This window comes from Nerophis lumbriciformis, linkage group LG05 (assembly GCF_033978685.3).
Source record: "Nerophis lumbriciformis linkage group LG05, RoL_Nlum_v2.1, whole genome shotgun sequence".
In the NCBI taxonomy this organism is placed as follows: Eukaryota; Metazoa; Chordata; class Actinopteri; order Syngnathiformes; family Syngnathidae; genus Nerophis; species Nerophis lumbriciformis.
In genome coordinates, this window is record NC_084552.2 from 27,947,112 (window position 1) to 27,959,475 (window position 12,364).

Consider the following 12,364-nt stretch of genomic DNA (forward strand, 5'->3'; position numbering starts at 1 on the left):
CTTCTTTTAATAATGCACCGTTAAATCTTAGTGGGTTTGGATTGTTACTTTTTAGAGGTTTATTTTGCAAAATATTTCGTACAGAATTGCATCACAATTTTGTTGAATTTGTTGTAAGTTAGGAGTATTATTTGTGCTAATTTTACTTCAATTTTATTTGCTGTGAAACCCTTATTTGTACATTGGTAATATCATTCAAGTTGAGGAATTTTGCACTTTGACCCTATGGTAATTCATCAATAAGTTGTGTAATTCGTAAATAAAAACAGAATACAATGATTTGCAAATCCTTTTCAACTTATATTCAATTGAATAGACTGCAAAGACAAAATATTTATTGTTTGAACTGAGAAACTGTTTTTCTTTTTTTTTTTGCAAAAATCATTAACTTAGAATTCAATGGCAGCAACACATTGCAAAAAAGTTGGCACAGGGGCATGTTCACCACTGTGTTACATGGCCTTTCCTTTTAACAACACTCAGTAAACGTTTGGGAACTGAGGAGACCATTTCTTTAAGCTTTTCAGGTGGAATTATTTCCCATTCTTGCTTGATGTACAGCTTAAGTTGTTGAACAGTCCGTGGTCTCCGTTGTGGTATTTTAGGCTTCATAATGCGCAACACATGTTCAATGGGAGACAGGTCTGGACTACAGGCAAGCCAGTCTAGTTGATGCAACACGTGGCTTGGCATTGTCTTGCTGAAATAAGCAGGGGCGTCCATGATAACGTTGCTTGGATGGCAACATATGTTGCTCCAAAACCTGTATGTACCTTTCAGCATTAATGGCGCCTTCACAGATGTGTAAGTTACCCATGTCTTTCTTGGGCATTAATACACCCCCATACCATCACAGATGCTGGCTTTTCAACTTTGCGCCTATAACAATCCGGATGGTTCTTTTCCTCTTTGGTCCGGAGGACACGACGTCCACAGTTTTCAAAAACAATTTGAAATGTGGACTCATCAGACCACGGAACACTTTTCCACTTACGCCGGCGGCGTTTCTGGGTGTTGTTGATAAATGGTTTTCGCTTTGCATAGTAGAGTTTTAACTTGCACTTACAGATGTAGCGACGGACTGTAGTTACTGACAGTGGCTTTCTGAAGTGCCCCTGAGCCCATGTGGTGATATCCTTTACACACTGATGTCGCTTTTATGATGCAGTACAGCCTTAGGGTTCGAAGGTACGCAATATCCTTTCTTACGTGCAGTGATTTCTCCAGATTCTTTGAACCTTTTGATGATATTACGGACCGTAGATGGTGAAATCCTTAAATTCCTTGCAATAGCTCATTGAGAAATGTTGTTCTTAAACAATTTGACAATTTGCTCACACATTTGTTCACAAAGTGGTGACCCTCGCCCCATCCTTGTTTGTGAATGAATGAGCATTTCATGGAAGCTGCTTTTATACCCAATCATGGCAACCACCTATTCCCAATTAGCCTGTCCACCTGTGGGATGTTCCAAATAAGTGTTTGATGAGCATTCCTCAACTTTCTCAGTGTTTTTTGCCACTTGTGCCAGCTTTTTGGAAACATGCTGCAGGCATCAAATTCCAAATGAGCTAATATTTGCAAAAAATAACACAGTTTTCCAGTTCGAACGTAAAATATCTTGTCTTTGCAGTCTATTCAATTGAATATAGGTTGGAAATGATTTGCAAATCATTGTATTCTGTTTTTATTTACCATTTACACAACGTGCCAACTTCACTGATTTTGGGGTTTATATATTGTACAACACAGCAGCAACAGAAGCAATGTTGTTAAACCCTCACAAGTTTCACACCACAACAACACAGATACAGTTTGTGGATGCTCATAATGCCTCAAGTAAAAAAAAAAAAAAACAATACAAAAAAGGAAGTTTGCCCACAATTACAATGCCAACGTTTTTTGACCTGGTGCAAATTAGAGAATTTGCAGCTGGTGGTTATTCACTTTTGTAGACCATGTGCTTTACGACAAGGGGGAATATGCATTAGCAGTTAATATCGGCGTTAATTGGATCATATATGCTAATATATTCTTGCCACCAAAATTAGACTCCAAAAGTACCATGAAGTAAAGTTGAGTTCCGCTTAGCAGATTGTTGCGTGCTGCCAGTATTCATGCAGAACTTTTTTTTTTTGGAGCGAGTAGACGTGTGACTTAAGCCTGACGAATGGCTCACAATGCCTGCCATGGTGCCCAGCAGGCGATCACGGCACATCTATTTTCGACAACAATGAAGACGTTCCCATAAAAAAAAAAAAAACATGCCTGTGTGTTAATAAATGCCTCAGAAGACTTCATTGATTGGACATTTGTTGGGATGGCGGAGGTTTTGTTCACCGGCCCACGCACATGTTTTTTAATGAAAGCACAACTTCGGAAGCTGATAAGCAAGGCCTTCTTTCTGAATGGCTAAGTGATTATATTACATGTTAAAATAGGCTGCATTCACATTCTCTACAATAGAACTCAGTAATTCAAGTTTGGTTTAAATATTGTTTGGACTGCCTCGTGAAACAAAAAAGTAGTGGGATGAGAACGACAACGACCACTTTAATACCATCCTGGGAAGTCGTGGACAGTTCCTTTTTTAACTTTAAAACACGCAATGGATGTTGCACATTCGTATGCCTGGAAGTGAGAAAACCATATTTTAATTTTGGCGCGCCCCAGACCGTACAGCAATGTAATATGTTACTGTCATCTAATGATTTATAACACAAATAAAGGCACAATTTCAAATGAAAACACTGTACAAAATACACAACATAAATAATGACTCATTGGTGGAGCTTGTTTTTCCAGAGAGACGATAAAGTTAAAGTTAAAGTACCACTGATAGTCACACACACACACTAGGTGTGGTGAAATTATCCTCTGCATTTGACCCATCCCCTTGTTCAACCCCTGGAAGGTGAGGGGAGCAGTGAGCAGCAGCGGTGGCCGCACTCGGGAATCAGTTTGGTGATTTAACTCCCAATTCCAATACCAACCCTTGATGCTGAGTGCCAAGCAGGGGGGTAATGGGTCCCATTTTTATAGTCTTTGGTATGACTCGGCCAGGGTTTGTACTAGAGATGTCCGATAATATCGGCCTGCCGATATTATCGGCCGATAAATGCTTTAGAATGTAATATCGGAAATTATCGGTATCGTCTTTTTTATTATCGGTATCGTTTTTTAAATTTTATTTAATTTTATTTTTTTTAATTTTTTTTATTAAATCAACATAAAAAACACAAGATACACTTACAATTAGTACACCAACCCAAAAAACCTCCCTCCCCCATTTACACTCATTCACACTCATTCATACAAAAGGGTTGTTTCTTTCTGTTATTAAATTCTGGTTCCTACATTATATATCAATATATATCAATACAGTCTGCAAGGGATACAGTCCGTAAGCACACATGATTGTGCGTGCTGCTGGTCCACTAATAGTACTAACCTTTAACAGTTAATTTTACTCATTTTCATTAATTACTAGTTTCCAGAGGTGTGGACTCGAGTCACATGACTTGGACTCGAGTGAGACTCGAGTCATGAATTTGATGACTTTAGACTCGACTTGACAAAATGTAAAAAGACTTGCAACTCGACTTAGACTTTAACATCAATGACTTGTGACTTCACTTGGACTTGAGCCTTTTGAATTGACATGACTTGACATGACTTGCGACTTTCCCCAAAACCCAAAGATGAAAAAGTTATTCGGGAGCGCTCCGTATTTTTCATTGTGTACTTGTCTATCAGCGTTGCGTGTGTCAGCTGGTGTGGTCTCAGTACAACAGCCAATCAAATTAGATCTACTTTGTTTTCATCACACAGCATTCATCCAATCAAATTGCAGGACAACCAACGAAGAAGACATGTCCAAACCACACGCCAGTGAACAAAAAATGATACCTAAAATAATTTTGTTTGGGTATAAAAATTACGAGGTGGTCAACACAAAACGGTTTGCAGTATGCAACACATGCGGTTCGAAAATTACTGATGGAGAGGCAACAACTTCCAACTTCGTCCGGCATTTGAAGTTGCACAAAGAACGGTAAGTTTTGAGTGTAAGATAACGTTTATTGGCTAAGTAACGTGACTTTTATTTGCTGTGTAGTTAAATCAGTGAGGCTGTAAACTCACTGCTAACGTTATAATGTTATTGCAAACACGGGAATCTGTTGCAGTTCACTACCTTATTCATACTTTTTGTTCAGTGATTTTTTTTAAGCAGGGTTACGTTAGTCAATATATCACACGTAACGTTAGACGGCGGTCAGCAGCACCGCGTATTTTAGCCACCTAAAAAAAGACAAAAATAGTCAAATAAAGGTCAGTTAAAATGTATACTATATTATGAATATGTGTACCGTTTTAGCTAGCTTTCTGACATACTGTTGGTTGTTTACCTCAGTGGTCCCCAACCACCGGGCCGCGGCCCGGTACTGGTCCGTGGATCGATTGGTATCGGGCCGCACAAGAAATATATATATATTTTTTTCTTTTTTTAATTAAATCAACATAAAAAACACAAGATACACTTACAAGTAGTGCACCAACCCAAAACAACTCTCTCCCCCCTTTTGTTCTGGGCATTGAACATGAAGACTCTTCCTTCACTGTTCCGAGTGGCCATGAGAGTCTTGGCAGTGCCTGCCTCCAGTGCTCCAGTGGAGCGAGTTTTCAGCCATGGTGGCATCATACTACGCCCCCATCGTGCACAAATGACTGACAGACTCTTGGCTAATTTGGTCTTTTGCAAATGCAATGCAGCATAGGGCCCTGACATATAAAAAGTACAACTTTTTTGTTATGTTCACGTATATGTCATGTTTTTTCAATGTTAACACTTTTGTACAAATAAGTACCTTTGCACTTTATTTTTCAATGTGTTTGTTCTGTAAAGGAATGAGTTAATGTTTAAAATGACTGGTTAATAGTGCTATTATAAAGTGCAATGTCAGCACAATTTTCTTTCCTGCAATTTAAAATGCACTTGTTTTAATAAATAAATACAGCGTTTGAAAAGCATACACAATCTGTGTTAATATATTAGTCTGTGGTTAAAAGGACTTGAAAGGACTCGAAACTCAAAATGCAGGACTTAGGACTTGACTTGAGACTTTCCAGTCTTGACTTTGGACTTGACTCGGGGCTTGCCTGTCTTGACTCGGGACTTGACTCGGACTTGAGGGCAAAGACTTGAGACTTACTTGTGACTTGCAAAACAATGACTTGGTCCCACCTCTGCTAGTTTCTATGTAGCTGTTTTTATATTGTTTTACTTTCTTTTTTATTCAAGAAAATGTTTTTAATTTATTTATCATATTTCTTTTTTTTTTTTTCTTCTTTTTTTTTTAAAGGACCTTATCTTTACCATACCTGGTTGTCCAAATTAGGCATAATAATGTGCTAATTCCACGACTGTATATATTGGTATCGGTTGATATCGGTATCGGTTGATATCGGTATCGGTAATTAAGGGTTTGGTCAATATCGTAATATCGGATATCGGCAAAAAGCCGTTATCGGACATCCCTAGTTTGAACACATGACTTTCCAGTCTCAGGGTGGACACTCTAACCACAAGGCCACTGAGCAGATTTAGTTAATAATAGCAGATAATAGTTTGGTTTGAGGTGCATGTGTGACAGTCACGTTGTGTCTTTATTGTAGTCTTGTCTATATACCAATATTTTGGTACTGGTACCGCTACCGAAATGTAGTTTGATACTTTGCGATACTTTTCAAAATAAAAGGGAGCACACAATATGTCATCACTGGCTTTATTTTAACAGAACATCTTATCATACAAAATACATATGTTTCTAATTCGTTACTACCGCGGTACGTTATTAGAACCGGTATACAATGTCTTGTTTCTGAATCCAGTCGTACACAACTAACTGGATGCATGGATGAATAGCGTATTCAATGCGATTGTGGATTGATTGATTGATTGATTGAAACTTTTATTAGTAGATTGCACAGTATAGTACATATTCCGTACAATTGACCACTAAATGGTAACACCCAAATAAGTTTTTCAACTTGTTTAAGTCGGGGTCCACGTTAATCAATTCATGGTAAAGTTATGGATAGTTCCTTTGCACTTTAGTCCAAAGTGATGGAACAACGTAATTACCTGGAATCACACAACTCGTCCAGGCAGCAGCCGCACTTGTCCACCATGTCCCGTGTATAGGAATAGGTACCGAAACCTAGTTTCATTATGGTATTGGTGCTGACGCTAACGGTAGTACCGTATTTTTCGGAGTATAAGTCGCACCGGAGTATAAGTCGCACCTGCCGAAAATGCATAATAAAGAAGGAAAAAAACATATATAAGTCGCACCTACCGAAAATGCATGATAAAGAAAGAAAAAAAACATATATAAGTCGCACAGGAGTATAAGTCGCACCCGCCGAAAATGCATAATAAAGAAGGAAAAAAACATATATAAGTCGCACCAGAGTATAAGTCGCACCTGCCGAAAATGCATAATAAAGAAGGAAAAAAAACATATATAAGTCGCACCGCAGTATAAGTCGCACCTGCCGAAAATGCATAATAAAGAAGGAAAAAAACATATATAAGTCGCACCAGAGTATAAGTCGCACCTGCCGAAAATGCATAATAAAGAAGGAAAAAAAACATATATAAGTCACACCGGAGTATAAGTCACCCCTGCCGAAAATGCATAATAAAGAAGGAAAAAAACATATATAAGTCGCATTGGAGTATAAGTCGCACCTGCCGAAAATGCATAATAAAGAAGGAAAAAAACATATATAAGTCGCACAGGAGTGTAAGTTGCACCTGCCGAAAATGCATAATAAAGAAGGGAAAAAACATATATAAGTCGCACCGGAGTATAAGTCGCACCTGCCGAAAATGCATAATAAAGAAGGGGAAAAATATATATAAGTCGCACCGGAGTATAAGTCGCACCTGCCGAAAATGCATAATAAAGAAGGAAAAAAAACATATATAAGTCGCACTGGAGTATAAGTCGCACCTGCCGAAAATGCATAATAAAGAAGGACAAAAACATATATAAGTCGCAACGGAGTATAAGTCGCACCTGACGAAAATGCATAATAAAGAAGGACAAAAACATATATAAGTCGCACCGGAGTATAAGTCGCACCTGCCGAAAATACATAATAAAGAAGGAAAAAAACATATATAAGTCGCACCGGAGTATAAGTCGCACCTGCTGAAAATGCATAATAAAGAAGGAAAAAAACATATATAAGTCGCACTGGAGTATAAGTCGCACCTGCTGAAAATGCATAATAAAGAAGGAAAAAAACATATTTAAGTCGCACTGGAGTATAAGTCGCACCTGCCGAAAATGCATAATAAAGAAGGAAAAAAACAGATATAAGTCGCACAGAAGTGTAAGTCGCACCTGCCGAAAATGCATAATAAAGAAGGAAAAAAACATAAATAAGTCGCAGCGGAGTATAAGTTGCACCTGCCGAAAATGCATGATGAAGAAGGAAAACAACATATATAAGTCGCACAGGAGTATAAGTCGCACCTGCCGAAAATGCATAATAAAGAAGGAAAAAAAACATATATAAGTCGCACAGGAGTATAAGTCGCATCTGCCGAAAATGCATAATAAAGAAGGGAAAAAACATATATAAGTCGCACCGGAGTATAAGTCGCACCTGCCGAAAATGCATAATAAAGAAAGAAAAAAAACATATATAAGTCGCACCGGAGTATAAGTCGCAGCTGCCGAAAATGCATAATAAAGAAGGAAAAAAACATATATAAGTCGCACTGGAGTATAAGTCGCACCTGCCGAAAATGCATAATAAAGAAGGAAAAAAACATATATAAGTCGCACAGGAGTATAAGTCGCACCTGCCGAAAATGCATAATAAAGAAGGAAAAAAACATATTTAAGTCGCACAGGAGTAAAAGTCGCACCCGCCGAAAATGCATAATAAAGAAGGAAAACAACATATATAAGTCGCACCGGAGTATAAGTCGCACCTGCCGAAAATGCATAATAAAGAAGGGAAAAAAACATATATAAGTTGCACCGGAGTATAAGTCGCACCTGCCGAAAATGCACAGTAAAGAAGGGAAAAAACATATATAAGTCGCACTGGAGTATAAGTCGCACCTGCCGAAAATGCATAATAAAGAAGGAAAAAAACATATATAAGTCGCACTGGAGCCCGGCCAAACTGCGACTTATAGTCCGAAAAATACGGTAACCGAAAAATTAAAGCACTACTGGTCCCTCGTTTGGGTGCTTTTATTTATTTATATATATTTTTCCTAACCCCCCCCTTTGTTTACCTGTATCTCACCTTTTTTGTAAGGGGCGCCGGAAGTTGGCAGACCCGTCAGCCATCCTGTTCTGTCTCCCTGTAATGTTTGTCTGATCTTGAATGGGATTGTGCTGAACATTTTAATTTCCCCTCGGGGATTAATAAAGTATTTCTAATTCTGATTCTGATTCTTAAGGAACGCACACTAAGTAACCTGCAACAAGTAACAAGTGCTTGACGGTGACAATATGCAAGGAACGTCTTGTACGTAATGTGGTGTCCTGACAGAAGCACACAGAGTCTGACACTGCATTTGCAAGGCACACGTGCAAACGTGACCTCCTGCCGTGCGTCTACAGTTGTACGACTCGCTAAAAAATGACTACCGTATACCGAGTACAAGCCGCAACGGAGTATAAGTCGCACCTGCTGAAAATGCACAATAAAGAAGGGAAAAAACATATATAAGTCGCACTGGAGTATAAGTCGCATTTTTGGGGGAAATTTATTTGATAAAACCCAACACCAAGAATAGACATTTGAAAGGCAAATTAAAATAAATAAAGAATAGTGAACAACAGGTTGAATAATTGTACGTTATATGACGCATAAATAACCAACTGAGAACGTGCCTGGTATGTTAACGTAACATATTATGGTAAGAGTCATTCAAATAACTATAACATATAGAACATGCTATACGTTTACCAAACAATCTGTCACTCCTAATCGCTAAATCCTATGAAATCTTATACGTCTAGTCTCTTACGTGAATGAGCTAAATAATATTATTTGATATTTTACGGTAATGTGTTAATAATTTCACACATTAGTCGCTCCTGAGTATAAGTCGCACCCCCGGCCAAACTATGAAAAAAACTGCAACTTATAGTCCGAAAAATACGGTAATATAACAACGCACAACGTGCCGTCAAAGTGTTTGGATAACGAAAATAATTTTCAAACACCACAGCTACAACAACAACAACAACACAGCACTTCCTTATTATGCACCTATCATGGACACGGCAAGCCTGGTGCATTCACAAACCCTGGAATTGTGAGCATCGGTTTTTTTTGAAAATTCTCTGTGTTGTGTATGTTGCAGATTTTACTGCTATAAATAATTGTTGTGTATTTATTTCTTAATTTTAAACTTATTGCCTACTTATCATCTTTTTTTAAATAATTTCTGAAGTATTTATATCACTGGTCCCCTTAACTTGAATGTCACAAAATCCCGTAAAAATCAAAAGGCACAGTTTGTTTTTGTTTTTTAATAAAAATGTGTACGTTTTGCAATCTTTTAACATACCGGTTCAGTCACCTTTTTAGCACTGGCATTGCTTTAAAAGTACAGATTTGGTACTAGTGCCAAGCCCCCAGTCGTGCCAGGGCAGGCCCACGAGCCGCCGGTATAGAGGTAGCGGGACAGCAATCGACATAAGAATAAAATAAATTAATCATTTACAAATAAGATGAATACATAAATAAAAAGAAAAAAAACATTTTTTAAATCTGACTAAATCATTTATGAAAATTCAAGAAAAAAACTATGAAATTAATAAAGTATCTCAAATTAATTGTGGCTGAATGTTTTTTGTCTGGCCTTGTCTGGACTGGTGCTCTTCTATTCGGCGCTCTGAGCAGAACTGTATGTGGAGGCCCACCTCCCCATTACAACAATTTTTCACACTTTTTTATTTATGTGAAACCGTTTTTAGACTTTTTTTTTTTTATCAAACTTGAATTTAATTTGATGCATGTTTTGTACAAAAACAAATTATTAGGTAATAAACAGTTCAATATTATATTTTTTTTACTGCAAAATAAAATGTTTAACATCATTAAAACATACATTTGTCAACCTTAAAACATCCATCCATCCATCCATTTCCTACCGCTTGTCCCTTTTGGGGTCGCGGGGGGCGCTTAAAACAGCAAATTCCAAAAAGCTGCGAGCAACGTTGAACGGACCCACGGCCCCCCTTGCACCACGGGGTTCACGCGAGTCGGCCGGCACATCCTTCCCTATGTGCTGTCCCACCACCAAAAAATTTCGGGACTCCCAAAATATTACCTTTTTTGCCATACCTGATGCGGCTGCAAAAAATTGGAACTTTTTGAGCATGGTAAGGTCCTCAAAAAGGTGTCCAAACGTTTAGAAACAAAAACACACCAATTTCAATAGGGCCCTTGCGGTGTTCTGCATCGCCCCCGTGATTACTCTTCTCTAATAAAATTAAATACAATTTTTTTTTTTTTACTTCAGACTGTCATCACCATTTGTAGCAATCAAGATCAAAATCTGAACTTGTGAAACCGACTTGTTAACGTTTTGTGACAAACCATCAGATGAAAGTTTGGCGCCATGCCACGCCCATATCCTGTCATTGGCAAAACAACTTTGCCATCACTTTAGTATCCGTCTCTGACCACCTAAAGCGCAGAAATAACAGTTAGATTGGTAATGGCGTGGGGCAGTTTTCGCCGCTAGCCTCCGCCCACTAAGAGTAGATAGGAACAGGTACTGACCCATCGGGCAATTCAGGGTGTCATCATTATCATTTCTACCAAACAAGATCAAGATCTGAACTTGAAAAGTTAGAGTTAAAGTACCTCTGATAGTCACGCATACACTAGGTGTGGTGAAATTACCCTCTGCATTTGACCCATCCCCTTGTTCCACCACTGGGAGTTGAAGGGAGCAGTGAGCAGCAGCGGTGGCTGCGCTCGGGAATCATTTTGGTGATTTAACCCCCAATTCCAACCCTTGATGCTGAGTGCCAAGCAGGAAGGTAATGGGTCCCATTTTTATAGTCTTTGGTATGACTCGGCTGGGGTTTGAACTCACGACCTACCGATCGCAGAGCGGACACTCTAACCACAAGGCCAATTACCACCACTATGTGTAGTATCTGTCATTTTAACCACAACTAATTTGCCCCAATCCCTAGGAGGACTTTGTTAAAGTGCGATACCCTTTTTCGTCAAAAAATGGCCAAAAACCATCGGAGCAATGTTTGCCGCTATACCACGCCCACATTTTATGGCGTAGAAAAAATGTGTTCGCAATTTATCATTGCCTATATAAGTAGTATTTGTAATTTTTACTACGACTCTATGCCGCTGGACAAAGCTGAAACAAAATCTCGTTGTTCATGTATGACTTAAGTGTTATTATGACAATGACAATAAAGGAATTGATTGATTGATTGACTAATTTGGCCCAAATCCCGAGGAGGAGTTTGTTAAAGTACGACCACTGTTTTTCTCTGAAAAATGGAAGACGAAAACCAAGATGGCTAACTTCCTGTTTTTTCCCCCAGTATGGGTTCTTGAGACTTTTATGTGCGTCACATCATGACAGATGTCTCTTGCGATTTTTGTGAAGATATATGAAACTGGTAGGAGGGGCTATCTTATCACGATCTTTCTCACTGGCACTCATCGAGGGCGGACGCTCCCCTTCCCTCTCCCTTATCTCTCCTGCTTGCTTCTTTGTCTTGTCTTAACTTTCTTGTTGCCTCTTTTTGCACTGCTCTCCAAATCTAAGCATTGGAACTATTTAACTGGTCTCAACGAAATTGACAAGATCTTGGATTTGGGGGAACCTGCCTGTCGTGACGGAGCGGTTGTTGCTGGACATACGACGGACTCTTGGGAGAAGAAGGAGTGCCGCATGCTTGGCGACCCTTTAGTCGAGGACGTGAAGATATCTACAGAATGGTGACACCAGGACGTCTGCTGATTGGAGTAAGCGTTGCTCTGGTTTGTCGACAACTTGGAAGTTGCTGGCAGTCTTCAAAGTACCCCAAAGCTGCCACAAATGATTGGAGGTTGCGGGAAGAACTGTGGACACTCTTGTGATTTGGATAACATCGGACTGTCTGCCCCGCGGGATGAATTTTGAGGACCAGTCATAGACAATTTAGAGTGAAAAGCACATTTTATTTTCACTCGCATACAAAACATTCTAACTTGGATTGTTTCCCTGGCTTCGAGACTCTCCCGAAGGACAGTGCGGCAAAGACACTACAAACTCCCTTCTTGTCTCTCATGGACACAC

General features: G+C 39.0%; 1 protein-coding gene across 9 annotated transcripts in view; it reads right to left on the bottom strand.

Annotated features, from left to right (window-relative positions):
• The window catches only part of LOC133606716 (sodium/potassium/calcium exchanger 2-like), a 118,932-nt gene that overhangs the window by 70,946 nt on the left and 35,622 nt on the right, over nucleotides 1–12,364 (bottom strand). The window lies entirely within an intron of this gene.